Source organism: Scyliorhinus canicula, chromosome 14 (assembly GCF_902713615.1).
Source record: "Scyliorhinus canicula chromosome 14, sScyCan1.1, whole genome shotgun sequence".
NCBI classification, from domain to species: domain Eukaryota; kingdom Metazoa; phylum Chordata; class Chondrichthyes; order Carcharhiniformes; family Scyliorhinidae; genus Scyliorhinus; species Scyliorhinus canicula.
Window position 1 is genome coordinate 134023708 of NC_052159.1, and position 22349 is coordinate 134046056.

At 46.0% G+C, this 22349-nt stretch overlaps 1 long non-coding RNA gene across 1 annotated transcript in view; it reads left to right on the plus strand.

Moving 5' to 3' along the window:
• The first annotated feature begins 1164 nt into the window (after nucleotides 1-1164).
• LOC119977625 overlaps nucleotides 1165-22349 on the plus strand; it is an 80122-nt gene continuing 58937 nt past the window's right edge. Inside the window, exon 1 of the long non-coding RNA XR_005463239.1 lies at nucleotides 1165-1295. This is a non-coding gene — a long non-coding RNA (uncharacterized LOC119977625). The remainder of the gene's footprint in view (nucleotides 1296-22349) is intronic.

Here is a 22349-nt window from a genome sequence, read left to right on the forward strand (position 1 = left end):
AGCATTCACAGTCGGAACTGTTAAACATGGATTTTTAAAAAGTCTTTTTAATCTCTCTCTAATGGTACAAGTAGCCTCTAGTGGACAATATGTACAATGCATTTGTCAATACACTGGGCGAGATTCTCCCAAAACAGGAGAAATCGTAAAGCTGCCGTAAAACCCGGGCGGGTTATACGGCAGCGCGCCCCTTCCCGACGGGGGACCGATTCTGGTCCCCGGTCGGGGCTAGCAGCCCGACGCCGTAGGCTCCGGCAAGACGGGCTTAACGAAAATCGTTAAGCCCGCTTACCGGAGTTAGCGCCGGCTGACGCGTCATATGACGTCAGCCGCGTATGCGCAGTGTGGAAGACTCCAACCCGCGCATGCGCGGGTGACGTCATCGCGTTTTTGCGCGAAACCCGCGCATGCGCGGGCCGGGTTGCCCCTCAGCCGCCCCGCGAATGGATACTGCGGGGCGGCGGAAGGACAAGTAGTGCGCGGGCATCGGGCCCGCTGCCCGCGATCGGTGCCCACCGATCGCGGGCCCATGGCATCCTTGGCACGGCCGTGGTACTGCCGTGCCAATCGGTGCCATGGTTATAAAAAGCGAGTTAGTGACGCCGTTTTTACGAACGGCAAGACCAGGTGTGTTTGCCGTTCGTGAAAACGGCGGAAAGGGCTGGGACTTCGGCCCATCTAACAGCTGAGAATCGCTGCCGGCCGTAAAAAAACGACGGCAGCGATTCGGGTCGGGACTTCGGCGGGGGGGGGGGTGGGAGAATAGCGGGAGGGCGGCAAAAATGTCGGGAAGGCCCTCCCGCTATTCTCCCACCCGTCGTGGGGGGCGGAGAATTTCGCCCACTATACTTGTGGGAGGCTTGTCCAAGAGTGCAAGTTGGCCCTGTAGTCATTTATGTGAACTGTATTGCTGTAATGGTTGTTCAATTTTTGCAACATGTAGAATAATTTGAGTAGACTGGCTGGAGACCCATTAAAACATGTTGTAGGAGGATGTATATAGTTGGGATAAAGACTTGGGGTGAGATATAGAATAAATGGTTAACATCACAAACACCTGATGCTGATGTAATGACTGATGTAACTATGATGCAATGTCACATGACTGAGCACAGAGTTCTGAAGAAGGCCAAGCTTGTGTGGAGATTCTCGGGTCCACTTCAAGCTGCAAATAAACAATATTTTTTTACAGTCCCAAGTACGGTAGCTTTCTGAGGGAAACAGCAGATCCTAAAGGAACCCCATCTAAACCTCAAGACGTAACATTATCTGAAGACGCATCAGCATCATTGCAGGTTTGCCCTCTGGTGTTGTGCGAGTACTGTGTCTTGCAAGCAACAAGGTAGCAAAGATTTACTAGATCTATTGCTGAAACTGGATAAGAGAGAATTGAACTCAAGGCTTCCAAATTATTATTTCTTTTATAAATTTAGAGTACCCAATTATTTTTTTTCCAATTAAGGGGCAATTCTGCTTGGCCAATCCACCTAACCTACACATCTTTGGGTTGTGGGGGTGAAACCCACACAGACACGGGGAGAATGTGCAAACTCCACATGGACAGTGACACAGGGCTGGGATTTGAACCCGGGTCCTCAGCGCCACAGTCCCAATACTAACCACTGCACCACCGTTCTGCCCCTCTTCCAAATTATTTTACCCATTCATAGCAGACTGCCCCATCAAATGAACTGCAGCATGAGAGAGTCAGTTGCAGATTTTAATGGCTTGTCACTTCCACTGGAAGTGGAATTCACACTAAGTCAACATCCTATTTCAGATTTCTGAAGTTTTTTTTTAACATGGAGATTGAAGTGCAAGTGTAAGTAGCAGATTTAGAAAGATCTAAAAATATTAAAAGCCAAACTCTTCACCGACACTTATTTAACAAACTGTTATATTCTCAAAGTGTCTGAATGAGAAAAGGTATGGATGTGCCACACACTTGGATTTCTTACAGAAATGATGTGAGGTTTATTCAGGAGATGCTGTTCAAAAATACAAGATGGAGAGCTGAAGGCCACGCAAAACACTCTGCTAACATCGCTACAAATCACGTGACGTCCCACCAACAGGGAATGTATTACTTAAATACATTACATCCCTCGCCCTTTACGTCTTTAGTACAAATGACAATTTAGTAATTAACGTTCAACAACGAGCCCAATTATATATCAGAAACATTAGTTTGCACCACTATCTTTTTACAGATATTCTACTTAATAAGACGGTGGCTCAAGTGGATGTTTATCTCTCATGCATTGTACTCAACATTCTGGAACCTGGCTAATCAAGACTTTCTGAAGCGTCTTCTTTTTCTTCTGTGTGTAGTATGTCCTTTGAAGTTATTTTCATGTTCGTCTCACGGGGCCTCACGGTAGCATGGTGGTTAGCATCAATGCTTCACAGCTCCAGGGTCCCAGGTTCGATTCCCGGCTGGGTCACTGTCTGTGTGGAGTCTGCACGTCCTCCCCGTGTGTGCGTGGGTTTCCACCGGGTGCTCCGGTTTCCTCCCACAGTCCAAAGATGTGCGGGTTAGGTGGATTGGCCATGCTAAATTGCCCGTAGTGTAAGGTTAATGGGGGGATTGTTGGGTTACGGGTTACGTGGGTTTAAGTAGGGTGATCATTGCTCGGCACAACATCGAGGGCCGAAGGGCCTGTGCTGTACTGTTCTATGTTCTATGTCTCCATTGGTGTTGAAAAGTCCTCAGAAACAGAATCTGAATTTGACACAGCGTTTGGTCTCTGTTGATAAGTATTACTGCTTAGACTTTCCGATAAAAATACTTCCTGGGAGGTTTCAGTGATTTCACTTCCTGAAGCCAATATTAGGTCGGTGTGATGTTGCCAAGCTCGCTCATCATCCGTCTGTATGGTGTATGATATTGGACCTGTTATTTGTTAGGATAATTGCAAGTACCCATTTCTCATTGGTAGTGTAGCTTCTTGCTAGTGCACACTCTCCTTGAGTGAATATTTTTTTCGAGTTTAATTCCTTCCTAGCAATCTGTGCAGATTGTTGTTGTTGTTTGACAATCTCTGAAGTATAAGGTTGAATCAGAAGCTTCCTCTTGAAAAGCAGCATTGCTGGTGAACTCGAGTCATTGTGTGTTCTGTGTTTCGGTATGACATCCAGATGGTATTCACTCGTCTTTGCATGTACCTTGGTCCTTTGATAGCTTGACTGAGTGTTTAAGTGGCTGTTCAAATCATTCCATTTGTTGCAGGATGGTACAGAGTTAACGGCATGTGCTGTACACCAGTTTCTTTCAAGTAGTCTTCAAACACCGTCAAAATAAACTGAGTTCCATTGTCACTCACGACCTGCTTCGGTCTACCAAATCTTGCAACTATTTCGTCCAACTTCTCAATGGTTTGTTCTGTCATCGGGGATTTCATAATCACCAGTTCAGCCATTTAACCATCTACATGCTGCTCTCAACTGGACCGGCATAGTCTATATGTATCTCTGCCATGGTTGCATCGGCCATTCTCACTAATGTAAGGGTTGCAGTGGTGGAGTTTTTCTTAGTTTTGCACATAACTTACATTAGCCCACTCACTTTTCGATTTGAGCATCTAATCCTGGCCGCCAAAAATAACTGCATGCCAGTTCATTCATGCTCACCACGTCAGGGTGTCCCTCATGTAGTTGGTCAAGGATCCTGTTGTGTGAGCATGGAGGAATAATCATCGGATTCCCCAGAATACAAATGTTTTCTGGACTGTCAACTCAGTATTCTTGCAATGTAGGATTATTGAAAAGCACAAGGATGGGTCCAAGATCAGAATTCTAAACTGAGGGATGGCCAGTTTGAATCAGATGATATATGATTTGGCCAGAGTGGACTGGAAGCAGACAATTTTAGGTAAATATGTGATAGAACAATGGGACGCATTCAAGAAGGAAATATGGAGAGGACAGGGCTAACATGTTCCAATCAAGAAACCGTGTCGGACTAACAAATCCAGAGAACGAACCCTGGATATCGTGGGATATATAGGGCGGAATTCTCCGCTCCCCACGTGGTGTGGGAGAATCGTGGGAGGGCCTCTCGACATTTTTTACGCCCCCCCCGGCGTCCCCGCGATTCTCCCCCCCCCTCGGAAAAATCGCCGCTCGCCGTTTTTCAAGGCGAACAGCGATTCTCCGAGCCCGATGGGCCGAGCTGCCGGCCCTTCACACCCGTTTCACCACGGCAGCAACCACACCTGGTTGCAGCATTCGTGAAACGGGTGGCGGATGCCCGTTTGGGGCATCCAGAGGCCCGATTGGGACTGGAGCACTGCGACTGTGCTCCGGAGGGGACAGGCCTGTGATCGGTGCCCACCGATCGTCGGGCCTGCGTCCAAAACGGACGCACTCTTTCCCCTCTGCCGCCCGGCAAGATCAAGCCACCACGTCTTGCCGGGCAGCGGTGGAGAAAGACGGCACCGTGGGTTTGCGGCATCTGCGCGCTGATGTCATCCGCGTATGCGCGGGTTCCTGCGTCATTTCCGGCGGCCGAGGTCGCGGCCAGGAACGGACGGGGGCCCGCTCCTAACCCCCGGGTGGGGGTGAATTAGGTGCGGGGAGTTGGCCCCGAGGCCGTCGTGAACCTCGGCCGAGTTCACAATGGCCTCCACGATTTTGGCCACCAGCGGAGAATTCCGCCCATAGTGTTGGATCAGTCGAAAGATGGAGGTTAATGGTAGATATTGAGGACTCAAAACAGCAGAGGCCCGAGAGGCATATAGAATATGCAAAAGGGAACTTAAAAAGGAGAGCAAAAAAGAGAACATGAAAGGATACAGGCAGGGAAAATAAAGGAAAATCCTAAATTGTTTCACAAATACATTTAGTGTAAAAGTATAACGAGGGAAAGTGTAGGGCCCAATAAGGACCACAGTGGTAATTTGTATGTGAAACCAGAGGACGTAGATATGGTCCTTAATGAATATTTTGTGTTGGTGTTCACTCATGAGAGGGACAGTGTGGTTATAAAAATCAGGGAGAAGGACTGTCATAAAATTAAAGAAATTAACATGGATGGAGAGGAGGTTCTGTGTTGTCTGGCAGATTTAAAAATAGACGAATCTCCAGGGCCAGATTAAATGGATCCCAGGCTGCTGAGTGAGGCAATGGAGAAAATAGTCGTGGCCCTGACAATTATTTTCAATTTCTCTCTGGCCACAGGCAGGGTGTCGGGGGACTGGAGGATAGCCAATGTGGTTCATTCAAGTGGGGAGGAAGTGATAAGTCAGGAAACTACAAGTCAGTCAGTCTAAACCCAGTGGTGGGGAGATTATTAATCCTGATAGACAGAATTAATCTGCATTTGGAGAGGCAGAGATTAATCAAGAACAGTCCGCATGGTTCTGTTAAGGGGAGGTCATGTCTGACCAACTTGATTGAATTTTTCGAAGAGGTGTCCAGGTGTGGAGATGGGGGAAATGCAATTGACGTAGCCTACTTGGGCTTCAGCAAGGGTTTTAATAAGGTCGCACTTAGGAGGCTGATAGTGAAGGTAAGAGCCCATGGGATCCAAAGAAATTTGGCAAATTGGATCCAGAATTGACTGAGTGGAATTGACTGAGTGGCAGGAAACAGAGGGGAATGGTCGAGGGGTCTTTTCTGATTGAAAGCCTGAGTGTGGGGATCAATGTTGGGGCCCTTGTGGTTTATGTAAATAGATATGAATTTAGGAGGGTTGATCAGTAAGTTTTCAGATGATACGAAAATTAGCGGGGTGGTGAATAGTGGGGAGGATAGCCTTAGATTACAGGGGGATGCAGACGAGCTGGTCAGATGGGCTGATCAGTGACTAATGGAATTCAATCTAGCTATGTGTGAGGTGATGCACTTGCGCAGGACAAACAAGGCATGATAAACAACAGGACCCTGGGAAGCACCGAGTATCAAAAGGACATGTACATGTACATCGATCCCTTAAATGAGCTATTCTTTGGTTAAGAAGGCATATGGTGCACGTGCCTTTATTATCCGAGGCGTAAAGTTTAAGAGCAGGGAGATTAAGCTGGAACTGTATAAAACGTTGGTTAAACCACAGCAAGAGTATTATGTACAGTTCTGGAATCCGCCTTACAGGAGGCATGTGATCGCACTGAAAGGGAGCAGAGGAGATTCACCAGGATGTTGCCTGGGCTGGAAGGTTTTAATTATGAAGAGAGATTGGATAGACTTAGGTAGTTTTCCTTGGAGCAGAGCAGACTGAGGGGATACATGATCGTGATATATAGGGCGTGATTCTCCGACCCCCACGCCAGGTGGGAGAATCGTGGGAGTGCTGGGCGATTCACGCCACGCCACGACGCCCTGGCACCCGCACGCGATTTTCCCACCCCCCCCACCCCAAAACGGCGTGTCGTGTTTTACGACAGGCTGCTCGGAGAATCGCCGCTCGCCGTTTCAAATGGTCGAACGGCGATTCTCCGGCCCGGATGGGGGCGGGATTCTCCCGCAATTGCCGCATTGGCCCGACGGCGGCATCAAGAACGACGTGAACCACTCCGGTGTTGGGCCAACCGGAGGATGCAAAATTCTCTGCACTTCTGGGGACTAGGCCAGCGCCGGAGGCGCATGCACAGACCGGCCAGCGTGTTCCCTGCACATGCACAGACCGGCCAGCGTGGTCCCTGCACATGCACGGGGGGGGGGGGGGGGGGGGGGGTTCCTCTCCCCGCCAGCCATAATGGAGCCCTACAGAAGCCGGTGCAGAAGGAAGGAGTGCCCCCATGGTACAGGCCCGCCCGCAGATCGGTGGGCCCCGATCGCGGGCCAGGCCAACGTGGGGGGCCGCCCCAGAGCCAGATTCCCCCCCCCCGAGGATTCCACTAGATGGCCTATCAGCCAGGTCCCGCCATGTGGGACCATGTCATTTCACGCCGGCGAGACTGGCCAGGAACTGACGGCCGCTCGGCCCATTCTCGGCCCAGAGAATTACCGGGGGAGGCTGCTGCCAACGGCCCCCGACCGGCGGGGCGTAAACCCTGCGCCGACCTGAAAACCGGTGCCGGAGAATACGGCAGCCGGATTCAGAGCGACGGGGCGGGAATCACGCCGCCCACTGGGGACTCTCTGACCCAGCGGACGGGGGGGGGGGGGGGGGCGTCGGAGAATCCCACCCTATGACTGTATGAGGTCTGGATTTTTTACGATGTATCTCTTTCATCATTCCTTTTTAGGACCAGGCCCATAATCTTTCTCACCACTGGATCAGTTCTTGTATATATCTCTTGTCTTGAGATGAAGTCACAGTAAGTTATCCATGTGTGAGAAATATAGGATGTTGAAAACATTTTCTTCAGAATCTACTTAATTTCTAACAGAAATCTTCACAAAGCATCAGCATTTGCATGTTGCCTCAAATTAAGGAGTTTGATAGCATAAGTGTGTGCTGATATTATCGAAGATTATGTGCAGAATCCTCCATTTTGTAAACTATGTTCTCTCACCAGAGCTGAATTGCACCTGATTTGAGTTGTGTGAATCAAGCGAGTACCAATCCTTAGCCTTGCAAATTTTTGCATGGCGGGAATTGCTAGGGATTCCCGAATCCCGCTAATGGGCCGCCATTTTGTGCGGGCAGCCTGATAGCGAGGTCCAGTGGCTGGACCCTCCCCAACACAATTCAGCACCCAACCCCCCGCAATACAATTCAGCACTACACCCCCTCTCCACCGCAACGCAATTCATTCTCCCCCCTCCTTGAATTTTCTGGATCACCGCGTTAGGACCATTTTTGTCAAGGCCTGCAAGAATTCCCTACCAAACTGAAAAATGTTGCAACCTTTCGGTCCTTCGGTGTTTGATTTGCTATGCGATAAAGTTGAAATCTCTCTTCATACCAGTTCTAAATTTCACCATCTTCATCAAATGTATCCAAGGCATCTCCTTTGCCCATCATTTAGCATACTGGCTCCCAGAATCCATACTTAAACCAACCTTCCTCCTTTCCTTTTCTTTTTGATGTACGAAAGAGATCACTTGGTCCACAATGCAAAAACAAAATTCCTTTTTCCCGAACTGTGGTTTGACTTATTCAAGCCATAGCTTTCACAGAATCGGAAAGACTTTCGAACCCTCATTCTCACAGCCCTTTTCATTTCACCACGTGCCGCCTAGAATCTACCCACTTCTAACAGCAAACTACTCTTTTTTTTTAAAAACTTATTGTTTTCAGCTTGCTCACAGTTGTGCCAAGCTTTTTTTTAAAAACCGACAATGCAGTGCCTCACCGGATTTTGCTTGCCTCAATCCTTGTCGCCAGATTCCTTTTTTGTTATATTTTCAGTGTGCTGCAAAGAGATAATTTATGGAAGTGCCACACACATGGATTTCTAACAAACACGATGCATTCAGGGGGTGTTGCTAATATAAATCAAGATGGAGAGCTAAAGCCCGCGCTAACGCTCTGCTGAAGTCACTACAGATCATGAGATGTTCCACCATCTGGGAATGTATTACTGAAATATATGACACAAAAAAATAATCACAAGCTGTCGTAGTTATGTGGGGGAGGCAAGAGTGAAGCCAAGAGCAAAGCAATTTGGACTTGGTGAGAATCTGAAAAAATAATTAAAGCAATTCTGCTGAACACATCGAATCCATAGAATCCCTACAGTACAGAACAAGGCCATTTAGTCTTAAAGCACTGGAATCAAATTTATCCTCTCACTATTTCAGCAAAATCATTAAATTATTTACTTTAAAATTATTCAAGTTTCTGCTGTTATCCTGGTAAAGCGAGAAGAGTTGATATGAAAGTGTTAAGCTTTCAAATTATACCATCGCCTCCCAGACATTTAGAGTAATTGGCCACAGCAACAGGGGTCAGGTTCCACGAAAGGACAAGTCACATCATAACTGAGCAAGGTGGAAGCAACTGAACTTTATATCACCTCACATTTGGCTTTTTTCTCAACAGGCAATGATTCTATTTTCACAACATAATACGCCCCTGGTTTGGAAGATCATATATTATGTATGGAAATACAGGTCGGGCATCCTTTATCTGTAAATCTGAAGACTGAACACATCCAAAAATTGGACTTTTTTTGAACTTCATCGACCTTTCGTGCAGAAAGTATAGTTCTCTGCATTGTTTACTTTGCGATTTTTGCAGTGAACATGGTCACCTATTACAGTTTCCCTGTCTTTCTAATGCAGTGATACATTTTACATTATTAGCCATTTTATTTACCTGAGACGAGAGCTACCCCAGGCTTAGGCTTTCATAATGTAAGCTTGTATGTGGTGCCTGAAAACCAGCATTATCTGAAATCCAAAATACAAGGGTTTTGGATAAAGGATACTTGCGTGACCACGGCCGGGATTCTCCCCTACCCGACGGGGCGGGGAGTCCCAGCGTGTTGGAGTGCTATGAACCACTCCGGCGTCGGGCCACCCCAAAGGTGTGGAAGTCTCCGTACCTTTAGGGGCCAAGCCCTCACATTGAAGGGTTAGGCCCGCACCGGAGTGGGTCCCACACCACCGGCTGGCGTGGACGGCCTTTGGCGCCACACCAGCCGGGGCCAAAAGGACTTTGCCGGCTGGCGTAAGTCTGCGCATGAGCCGGATCGTCAGCGGCTGCTGACGTCATACCGGCGCATGCGCAGGGCAGGGGGTCTCTTCCGCCTCCGCCATGGTGATGACCATGGTGAAGGCGGACGAAAAAGAGTGCCCCCACGGCACAGGCCCGCCCGCCGATCGGTGGGCCCCGATCGCGGGCCAGGCTACCGTGAGGGCACCCCCCAGGGTCAGATCGCCCCACGCGCCCCCCTCCCAGGACCCCGGCGTCCGCCCGCGCCGCCAATCCCGCTGGTAAGAGAGGTGGTTTAATCCACACCGGCGGGAGAGGCTAGTCAGCGGCGAGACTTCGGCCCATCGCGGGCCGGAGAATCGCCGTGGGGGTGCCTGCCACGGGGGGGCCCACCGACCAGTGCGGCGCGATTCCCAGCCCCACTGAACCTCGGGGGGCGGAGAATTCGGGATACGGCGGGGGTGGAATTGACACCAGACTTGGAAAAAATGAAAAGAAAATCGCTTATTGTCACAAGTAGGCTTCAAAAAATGAAGTTACTGTGAAAAGCCCCAAATCGGCACATTCCGGCACCTGTTCGGGGAGGCTGGTATGGGAACTGAACCGTGCTGCTGGCCTGTCTTGGTCTGCTTTCAAAGCCAGCGATTTAGCCCAGTGCTAAACCAGCCCCTGTAATATGAACTTGCAGTTCATATTAGAATGCATAATACATTAGACGGTTGTACAAATTGTTTGTTCATACAGTCTTCAAGAACTAAAGAAAATGCTTACTTTACTGTTCATCCTTTGAAGAGATGCACTGCACATGATGCACAATTAAAGGTCTGTTGCTGCTCCTCTAATGGAACAAGTTAAATTCAATCAAAGTAGCGAGTATGGTTTGTTTTAACTTCTAAAATGCATCATCACAGGGAAATGGTGCAAATAAAATGACAAGCCCAATGGATTCAGACAAAGTGTCCCTCATAAATGTATTCAGAGTTTGCAGTTAAAAGCTATGTTTTACATTACTAATGGTATCTGAGGTAAAGTGGAAGCTGAATCAGTCAACAGCATTCTGGCTCAAAGGAATTTTTGATGATTGGGTCAGAGCAAATGAGTTGATTAATGAGAACACAAAGGCAATTGTCACTGATGTGATTGATGCAACTGTATCAACTGAAATCAAGGACATTAAGGCAACTGACAATGAAGTTGAATTATTCCATTCAGCAATGACATATTCTAAAGGAATAGGTCACTGTTTCATCTGTATACAGAATTTGTCAAGTTCAAGGGAACAAAGACACTGATGAAGTGTTTGATGCAACAGTTGCATCTTTTTGATCTAAGATAGCAGTTGTTTGCACCATTAGGTACTAGCCTTCCCTGATTTCCCTTTAATAAGAGCAATTAAATTATGTAAAGTTGCCGAAAGTTAAAGGAGGTTACTGTTCAAGAGTTAAAATTAAGAGACAGAATCAAAAGAAACACATTGACTACATCAAAAATAGCAAAGACAAAGATCTATGATCTGATGTATGATTCATCCCTCGCTTTTAATTCTCAAGCTTTCTGCTTTGCAAACCTTCCTGCTTTTCTACTTTACAAATATTCCGCGGCAGGAGTGCGGGAGCTTCGCACTGTCAGAAGAGTGATTTTTCGATGCAAAAGATCCATAGGTGCTCAATGAAGATGAACAGCTGAGTTTGTATTGCACCTTGAACAATGTCTATCCTTTAAACCAAGTGGCTAAAACAAGAAAAAAAAACAGATTATCTGGCAATTTATCTTGTGGCTGGTTGTGGGATCTTACTGTGCACAAAGAGCCATCAAAAAAAAAACTTCATTTGTGATATAAAGTGCGGTGGGACATCTTGAAGTTTTGAAATGCATGACATAAATGCAAGTCATTTCTTTCTTTACCACTTTTAAACTGGTTAGAAATGCCCTTTCTTCTCCTGCTCCACATGCACTCTCCAATATGCTCTGCCTCTTCCTTGTGCCACTTCTCTAAGGAGTGGTGGAACATCACAGAACGTCTATTTGACTGCATTCAAGCGGGACATTCACTTTATAACCCTGGCATGAATGCAGAAGAATTGCACTGATTTTTCAGTTGAACAGTGAGCGCAGCATGACTTTGGCAAAAGACCTGATCCAAAGCTGATAGTCTCTGAATGAACAAGTCATACTTTGCTTCCCTTTGAAGTCAGTTTCAGCCTTGACACCTGATTTACACAAGGCAAATTTTTTTATACTGACACATACCGCGCCTGCATAAAAGGGATTCTCCGTCCCACCAGGCCTGTTTTCTGGTGCGGCACTCCCCCGCCGGCAGCGGGACCCTCCGTACCGGCAGCCACCCAATGGGGTTTCCTCATGTGGCCACCCCCACGCCGTCAGGAAATCTGCGTCCGTGAGTGCACTGACGGCGAAGCGGAGGATCCCGCCTACGGAGGATCTCCTTTGCATGGGCCGGCTATCCAGATTCCCCAATGTGCCCTCTTGTCAGGTAAAGCTCCAGACTGGAAGAGGAATTTCAAAGAAATTAGTCACATGTGGCTGTTGAAGAATTCCACATGGTGGTTCCAAAATTTCACATGGTGGATTGCAGCACTTTCAGGCCAATGGGAAATAAGTGGTCCCTGGACTGGAGAGATAGTTTCACTGTAATTCTGAAGGCTAGAACATTTATATGCCCACTGGAATAGTAGTTCCAAATCCATGTGAAAATGAGCTCTGGTGCAGGGAACTTGGCATGGTGCTTTTAAAATGCAAGTTCTGGCTGGACATTCCAGAAGCAGGCAAGAAGGAAAGTGTTTGACTCAGTCTCCTCTTTAAGGGGACATTTCAAAACTGTGTTTGGGGCAATTGCAAAAACAGCTAACATAGGAAAATGTGGAAAAAGGCAGGCAGAGATGGTAGGAAACCGGAGCACCCGGAGGAAACCCACGCACACACGGGGAGGATGTGCAGACTCCGCACAGACAGTGACTCAGCCGGGAATCGAACCTGGGACCCTGGAGCTGTGAAGCATTTATGCTAACCACCATGTAATAACCCTGCAATAACCCTGGTGTACTGATTTCTGGAACTGTTAGTTGCGGTGCACAGTGTTTTCCCTCATGCTTTAGAATGTGATAGAACTGATCATTGGATTCTAAAGACAAGTGAAAATTCTAATCCTTCATTTCAAACAATGGCCTCACCTTTCCTTAACCCCTGTCAATCCGACAAATGTTTCACATCTCCAATCCTTCTTGTATATTTCCATTTCTAATTACTTATTTAAGACATACACCTTTGCTCACCTTTTTGGCCAGCTGTCCTAATGACTCTTTATGTGACTTAGTATCAAAATGCGTTTGCCAAAGCTCTGATGAAGCAAACTGAAGAATTTTACTGCACTAAAGTCTCTTTATAAACGAAAGTTGCAGGTATGCTTCCAAGAGGGACATCCTAACAAGGAGCAAGATGTCGCAAAAGGAACAACACAGTAGTTACATAACCCTCTTATAGAAGATGAGCAATCATCTTCCTTTCACAATACTGGAGAGCAAATGGTATGTGAAAGAAGCACCAGAAAAGTTGAAAGGACTGCACAGTTAGATACTGGGGACAAGAACAATGTCAGGAAAAATTTGGTTGCCTTATGTTCATTTAGGACTTTGTTGGGTTAAAATAGAAGGTGTACTTATTTTCTGCTTTGTTATTCCTGACAGAATCATGCAAAAAAAAAGTAATTTTTTTGTGGTGCTGGCATGTTTAATCATTAATGTTGTTGACAATTAGAGGGAAAAAAAAGATTGCTGCTTTGTTCTGTCTGAAGGTTGGCACTGGAGTAAAGGATTTGTCCTTTAGGTGGGGAAAATACTGTTGGACTGTGTTAAACAGAAGACAAGGGTGGTCAGTTACGCCTTTGCAGCAGTCACTGCGAAGTCTTCCGAATGCAAGACAGTATGATGCCCTGGTCCATGTAAGCAGCTAAGCCCATCTCTTCATCAATCTTAAAGGGAAAACTGTATTTTTTTGTTGTTGTATAGGTACAACAAACTACAAATGTCATAACACATGAGCCATGGGAACTGCAGAGCCTCTCCTGACATGTCTAGGCAGCAAAATATCGCTTACAATACCTCTCAACTATAATTTTGTGGTGGCCCATGCCTTGATGTAGCAGTATTCCTCTGCCACTATTTGAACCACTTCTAATGGGTTCGTTATCCAGTGGAGTATAAGGTAGACTATGTCACCCACGTTCCTTTTCATTGCATGGTGTTTCCTCTCTGGTGAAGTCAGGTTGGCTGCCAAAAATATGTAGGATGTCAACTTCAAGCATATCCTAAATTTTGTTCAGGATCCTTTCCACACTGCCATTCACAATCTACATATTCAGAGAATGGAAGCCTTCTGTTGAGTAAGTTGGAAGGCTGTCTGCGGTAGCTGACAAAGAGCATGGGGGCATTCTGATGCGCATTTGACTTTGAAAAAGCTGCAAACTGCGTATAACTGGATGGTCCTATCTTTCACCGATACCAAAGGGGCCTCATGGTAGCATGGTGGTTAGCATCAATGCTTCACAGCTCCAGGGTCCCAGGTTCGATTCTCGGCTGGGTCACTCTGTGCGGAGTCTGCACGTCCTCCCTGTGTGTGCGTGGGTTTCCTCCGGGTGCTCCGGTTTCCTCCCACAGTCCAAAGATGTGCGGGTCAGGTGGATTGGCCATGCTAAATTGCCCGTAGTGTAAGGTTAATGGGGGGATTGTTGGGTTACGGGTATACGGGTTACGTGGGTTTAAGTAGGGTGATCATTGCTCGGCACAACATCGAGGGCTGAAGGGCCTGTTCTGTGCTGTACTGTTCTAAATTCTAAATTCAAAGGTGATTAATCCCACTGCTTTCCTGTGTGCGTGTGTGTGGCATTTTTTTAAAAAATCTTAGACCGGGTGAAGCAAGTCCTCTTTTATTTTCAAAACGTTCAAGAAAACCTATCCGTATGTGTCTTTTATAGTTATAGCACGTAAACTGATGAAACACTCACTGAATTGGCAAGCGTATCTTCTTTTTTAAAAAGAGTGATGCGGTCAAATGAGAAGTAGGGAAAGAGGGAAGCCATTCGACCCCTCCTTATCTGATCATAACACTGTACATTTGCTGGGGAGGGGCAGTTCATACCTGGTTTGTGTATCCTCTTTAAATTCCCCATCACTCTCCTTTCCTCCATCCTGTGCTCCTCCTTCCCCAAGGAGTATGCCGAGAGGGAATATGGTACATACAGCTGGGAAGAGGTCGAAGTTCACTCAGTCATCACACACTTTCCGAAACAGTTAAAAGCATGTTCAGGTTCGTGTAAGCAGAAAGCCAAAATAAATTCACTGCAACAACTCGAAAAATGGTTCCTTGCTGCAAAAATCACGACTGAAAGTTTCTCCTCACTCCTGGATTCGAACTTCCTTCTGTTCGGCTGATGGTAGCAATAAGCTCATTTTAGCATTGTCATTTACCTCATTTTCATTGTGAGCAACTAAATAATGACTAAACTACTGCTTCACAGCGCCAGGGACCCCGGGTTCGAGTCAACCTCGGGTGGCCGTCTGTGTGGAGTTTGCACTTTCTCCCCTGTCTGCATGGGTTTCCCCTGGATGCTCCTGTTTCCTTCCACAGTCCAAAGCTGTGCAGCTTAAGTGGATTTGCCATGCTAAATTGCCTTCAGTGTCCAAACGATGTGCAAATAAGGTGGGGTCATGGGGTTACAGGGATGGGCTGGGGGATGGGCCTCGGTAGGGTACTCTTTCAGAGGGCCGGTACACATTTGTTGAGCTGCAGGGCCTCAACATTTAAAAAAAAAATTAACATACAGTGCAGAAGGAGGCCATTCGGCCCATCGAGTCTGCACCGACCCACTTAAGCCCTCCCACCCTATCCCCGTAACCCAATAACCCGTCCTAAACTTTTTTGGTCACTAAGGGCAATTTATCATAGCCAATCCACCTAACCTGCACGTCTTTGGACTGTGGGAGGAAACCGGAGCACCCGGAGGAAACCCACGCAGACACGGGGAGAACGTGCAGACTCCGCACAGACAGTGACCCAGTGGGGAATCGAACTAGGGACCCTGGCGCTGTGAAACCACAGTGCTATCCACTTGTGCTACCGTGCTGCCCTGTATGAATTCTTTGGTTCTTTCAACAACGCTAATATAAATGAATCAGCTTACTTTAGATTCAGTCAATCGATCATGGGGAGGATAAAAGGGTATCAACAAATGTGGGATTTTGGGGTTACAAAAAAATGTACATGGTTTCCAGCCTTCTTTGCTGGCAAAAAATGCTACCCACCTCAATTATACACTAGATTTATATTGAAATCAATGTGGAATTAGTGTAGCAACCTCATATACTTTTGAACATCTAAATAGAGGACAAACATTTTATCAAGATAAGTCGATGTGTAGTGTCAACATTACCCATGGATTTTTAAAAAATACCTGAAGTTTAGCTGTTTCAAAGTTGCACACTTCTACGATTTTGGCATGACCTTGGTTTCACCACAGCAAGAAACAGATAGGCTCAATATGCCTCCCAGTCATAGGTTTTGCAGCATTGATATTCAGTTTATTCTTATCATTTGAGGCAACCAAAGAAATAGAAAGGAAGTCTTTTAAACTTAACCGGTCAATGGGCTACCGTGCCACCCGCATGGTAACATAGGCAGGGTGTAAAATGGCAGCCAATTAAATCATGCCATGATTTAATTGGCTGCCATTTTACACCCTGCCTATGCTACCATGCGGGTGGCACAGTAGCCCAGTGGTTAGCACTGTTGCTTCACAGCGCCAGGGTCTCAGGTTTGATTCTCGCTTGGGTCACTGTCTGTGCAGAGTCTGCACATTCTCCCCATGTCTGCGTGGGTTTCCTCCGGGTGCTCGGGTTTCCTCCCGGAAGTCCTGAAAGACATGCTTTTTAGGTGAATTGGACATTCTGAATTCCTCGCTCCGTGCACCTGAACAGGTGCCGTAGTGAGATGACTCGGGGATTTTCACAGTAACTTCATTGTGGTGTTAATGTAAGCCTATTTGTGACAATAATAGAGATTATTATTATTATTATTATGTTTTTAAGAATAGGCAGGACAAAACAACCAGAGCATCTAATTCCGTTAGTTCTGTCAGCTGATTACCTTAAAATTGCCCGCAAGACATCAGGGGAAAACAAAACCAAATATGGTAATGAGGGGATAAAAGGGAAACCTGAATGCAAAACTGAGAAATGCATTTAATCATAACACATATAACCTTCTGGACTAATTGTGTAGATCTGAACCTGTAATTTGTTAAGAATATTGGGTTTCTTGCTCACCCTCCGGTCATCAACTGAGTTCAATAACATTCAAAGCATGCCATGTTTCAGAGAAATAAATATTAATTCACTGTTGCTTTTGAAATCAACTTTATTAAGTTTAATTAGTATCAGAAAATCTTTTTGTCTCACCAGATAAAGTACATGTACAGCAAATATGCTATTTGAAATCTCATGTGAAGGACTTAATAGAAACTGGGTGCTTGATTTTTAGACCCTGTGTTGCTCGTTTTACTGGAGTGTATTAACACGCCTCCGTTTAAAGGCCGTGTGCTTAACACTACTATGGCTCTGTGTATGTAATTATGCTCAGGAGTCGCCAGGTGCCGTATTTAGACACCTCACAAGTATATCAAGGTCAGGTTCAAAGTAATAAATCTGTACACCGATTAGTAAGTCCAAACGATTGATATTTATTAGGACAAATATAATAAATACACATGCATACGCTAAAGAGACTAACTTACTTCTAATACTAAACAACTAAAATACTTATCTAGACAGGAACAGGCAAGGTCAGGGGACAAGGCCTTCGTCCCGTTCTTGGTCTGCAACTCTCAGGTACTTAAAGTTGTCAGGATCTAGCAAGGTCTGGATCATGTAGCGATCGTTGTATTGGCACTTACAGTTCGATGGCTGATGGCTCAACGGCTGGTGATGGAACTGGAGTCAGGATGCGATGTATCAGCAAAGCGGAGCCGGAGCAAAGCAGCAGTCAGAGCCGGAGCCAAAGCAGACTGAACCATGTGCGGGGTCTACTTTTATAGGTCTTAGAAGTCCGTGCCCCCGTAGGGCGGGCCTTTTACCTGCCATGTATCGATTGGGCCTTTCCCAATCAATATCTTCTAAACCCCCCAATCTGAGGGTCGTTCCTCGATGGGTGGGGCGGTCCCTATGGTTCTTTGTGTTGGATACTGTGGTGCCGTTCTGTCTGGGCGTCTACTCAAAAGTATCCATTGATACTTAAATGTTTCTATTGTGCGGGGTCTGGATCTGGATCACCTCATTACTATGTAGATCTTGTTGCCATTTACACCTTTGGCTGAAACTCTGTACCTGGCCAAAAACTGGTTTCTGTACGTGCAGAATGCTAATTAGTCTTCTGCAAACTGCTTGTCCTTGCTAAGACTGTTTTTCCCTGCAGCCTTAGCAGTTCTCCATTTTGTAGCCCAGTGTCCATCTTAGATGGCTACACCTGCTAGAACCAGGGTTGGAAGAGGGCAATCGTGCTGGTTCCACAACTCCACGTGAGGGTGGGGCAATTGTTGGGCGGGGCAATTGTTGGAGGCCTACATGCCGACAGAATGAAATTAACTGACATGGTAGTTAAGGGCGACATAAGGCCAATTAAATAAGACTGACACAGGGTAGCACAGTGGTTAGCATTGCTGCCTCATGGCGCCGAGGACCTGGGTTCGATCCCGGCCCCAGGTCATTGTCCATGCGGAGTTTGCACATTCTCCCTATGTCTGCCTGGGTCTCACCTCCGCAATCAAAAGTTGTGCAGGGTAGGTGGATAAATTGCCCCTTAATTGGAAAAGTAATTAAAAAATAAGGCTGACTTAGCAGAGCAGAGGTACGGGGCCAAGCTCAGATCACTCACCTTGACATTTGTCAAGCCAGAGAAACCCCCAAATCTTGAATTAGCTTTTATATGGGATTTGCGCATCTGCTGATGGCAAGTCTCCCCATGTTGCCACTTTATCCTTCCAGAAGTCCCAGGTGGTTTCCCCCCCTTGCCTGACAAGACCATACTCCTTCACTTCCTTCTTTCACACACAATAAAGGCACCATGCCCATTTTGTAAGCAAGTGGGTTTCTCAAATAAATCAAACTTGCTGGTTTCAGTCACAAACTCTTTAGTGTAGCAAAGGTGTCTAACGGATCCTGCATGAAATTCAAGTCCGAAAATTGCTCTCTTAAAGCCCTGGGTGAATAGAGCGATGATTCCCTTTTCCCTTTACTTCTCCTCATGGTGGTTAGCATAAATGCTTCACAGCTCCAGGGTCCCAGGTTCGATTCCCGGCTGGGTCACTGTCTGTGTGGAGTCTGCACGTCCTCCCCCTGTGTGCGTGGGTTTCCTCCGGGTGCTCCGGTTTCCTCCCACAGTCCAAAGATGTGCGGGTTAGGTGGATTGGCCATGCTAAATTGCCCGTAGTGTCCTAAAATGTAAGGTTAAAGGGGGGGGGGGTTGTTGGGTTACGGGTATAGGGTGGATATGTGGGTTTGAGTAGGGTGATCATGGCTCGGCACAGCATCGAGGGCCGAAGGGCCTGTTCTGTGCTGTACTGTTCTATGTTCTATGTTCTTCTAACAGATTGCCCTGCTCTGCATGATCTCATTTTATTTCGAAGTTGTATTCAACACCAAGAGAAATGCCTGCCAAGTCATTCATGGCTAGAAACAAAAAAAAGGTACATTCGCACAAGTCACAGTATTCGCTGTAGGATACTGGAACTTTAAACAAGTGGAAAAAAGCTTCAAAAATGCATAAAATTGCCCCAGCAGGTAGAAAAAACATTCTATCACCTCACCTGTAAGTAGTTCATGATCCCTTTTGACTAGAGCTGGCGGTGAACCTTCTTCCCATTGAATATGTGTTCATCTATCTGAAAGTGTTCTGGCAGGGATTTGCCATTCAAAAATGTTAGTGTTAAATCAGCTTTGCATACTGATTGGTGTCATCATTTACTTGCTCTGCATGGTGCCAGTGGTCATTAGTGCATCCATGCATGCATAAACTACTATACCAAGATGGCATCCACACACGTCCCATGAAAAACCTGTGTGCATATTGAGTACCCAAGTTTTAACCTTCAGAGAGCTGATTGATGCTTTGAAAATGGGCAAAGCAGAGCCCAATTTCTCCTCTGATGACTCTTTCAATTAAAGACATACATTCACAGGGTAGGCCTGCTATTTTCGATCATTTGTACAGATTTGAGCACTCATCGTCATTTACCACCTTTTATTCTTTTACTTAAATTAGTAAGGATGGGACTTCTGGCCTAATGTTCTTAATTTTGTGCTATTGGGAGAAGTGCGTTATTCATTGTGAGGAAAGTGGGACTATTCACATCAAACACATTTTACAACACATGGGCAGAATTCTCCCAAGTCCCTGCTGGTGCGTTTGATGGTGGGCGTGAGGAGAGAATATGCCAGGATGTCCCAACCAGCAGTGGGTGGGATGTGCATCTGTAGGTAGGCCTTCCAGATTTGGTGTCTTGGAGAGGGTCGATCTTCCAGCCTTAGAATTTTCCAGTAGATCCATCTTGGTTCTCTGAAAGTCCATCTTCCAGTCTTGTTAAATGATTGCATTTACAAAAGTGTCATGATTCGGTGATTTTGTTTTCGGCCTGCTCTTGAAGTTATTTTCTCAAGAGGTACACAATTTCATGTCCTGCCATCTTGAGTCTCAGGGCTGGGTCATTGCTAATGAGGTTGATAGATCCCATTGGGAAATTCCCCAACTCGGCAGAACCATCTCCAGTTTAAAGAGATCCATGACACACAATGTTTTGTCTGTGGAGGTGGGAGACGGGAAGGCTGGAATCCATTGAATCGATACAGTGCAGAAGAAGGCCATTAGGCCTATCGAGTATTCTCCAACCCTCCAAAAGAGCACCCTATCTAGGCCCAGTCCCCCACCCTATCCCCATAACCCCACCTAACCTGCACATCTTCGGACACAAAGGGACAATTTTTAGCATGGCCAATCCACCTAACCATCACATCTTTAGACTGTAGGAGGAAATTGGACTGATCCGAGGAACCTCACACAGACAATGTGCAAACTCCACACACAAAGTCACCCTAGACTGGAATTTAACACAGGTCCCTGGTGCTGTGAAGCAGCGGTGCTAACCATTGTGCCAATGTGCTGCCCCATCCCAGAAACAGATTGTAGGCAGCTACATGGTTGAGCAGGTGCCATTTGAATGACGTTAGAAGGACTGCCTTAGTACTCTGGGATTGTGTTGCAGGCCTATAAAAAGCTACTTGGTCCACTAGCCCTCAAAACCTAAACGTCTCAACTCACAAGCCACCCCCATGCCATCTCTATGCCAACTCATGCCTCCTCCATTCAACCTCATATCTGCAAGTCACTTCCATAGCCATTCATTCAGTATCCGCTATGGACAGACATCAGGACCATGTGGAGATGAAAAAGAAAATATTCTAGCAATCAAATTCAGTTCTCATTCATAGAATTGATGCTGAAAAATGCTCCCATTCATGAAATTCATTCAAAGCTTTTATATCAGTGTGTGTGATGAAAAACAACTGAAACAAAGCTCTATTAACTAACAAAGGCAGCAAATCCTTCAATAGCCTCTTTAAATGGCCAATCAAAATGTGAACTCAGCCATCGTTGCTGAGCTAAATGCTTTTGTAATTTTTGAAACTAAGCCTTTCATTTTCTTTTATAAATTTAGAGTACCAATTAATTTTTTCCAATTAAGGGGCAATTTAGCGTGGCCAATCCACCTCGCCTGCACATCTTTGGATTGTGGGGGCGAAACCCATGCAAACATGAGGAGAATGTGCAAACTCCACCCAGACAGTGACCCAGAGCCGGGATCGAGCCTGGGACCTCGGTGCCGTGAGGCAACAGGGCTAACCCACAGCGCCACCATGCTGCCCTGAAACTCAGCCTTTCATAATGACCTCTACTGTGATAGCCCCTTCGAAAATGTCACAAAGAATTCTATTGAAACTACATGAACAGTTGGTAACTTTTTCTAACCTACACCAGATGGCCTGTCAATTAAAGCAGTCCAGCAGTGAGTGTTTTTCTGACTGAAACTGCTTCAGCCTGTTTCTTTCATGTTTAAAGGTTGATAATTTAAAACTAAGTTTCAGAACTTGACACTTAAACACATGTTATCTCTCCTTCACAAGCATTTACATCTACTCCATGAATATGTGATTCCCACACTGCAAGATAAAGCGCTTGGAACAACAAAAAATGGGTTTATTTGAACTTATTACTAATGCCAAATGCCCCCTGCTTAGTGAGGTTTCTGTGATTCAGGCCCTGACCCCTTCCACTTGCCAGCAAAAATAGAATCTGTTGGGAATGAACATGGGACTTCCACACCTGGATTCAGATTCCACTGGAGTCAACCCTTTACCTAGGCTTCTTTCACAAAAAAAAGTGACTGTGCAAAGAAGTGATGGCTAGCCAATGATCAATTGTCTTCTCCAAGTATGTTTGTTTATTATTTGTCTGATTTAAGTCATGATTTGGGACAAATAATCGCCACCTTCTGGTGTAGTAATTTAATGTAACATATCAGAATATTATTTACTTTATAAAAAATCAAAGCAGTTCCAAATGAGTTCTATGGAATATTAATATTGCAGAGGTTTTCTGTAGCACTGTCATAGTGCACAAAGGACTGATATGAATATTTAATATATTAGGTATTGTAATGTATAACGCATTATGCCTCAGGAATGCA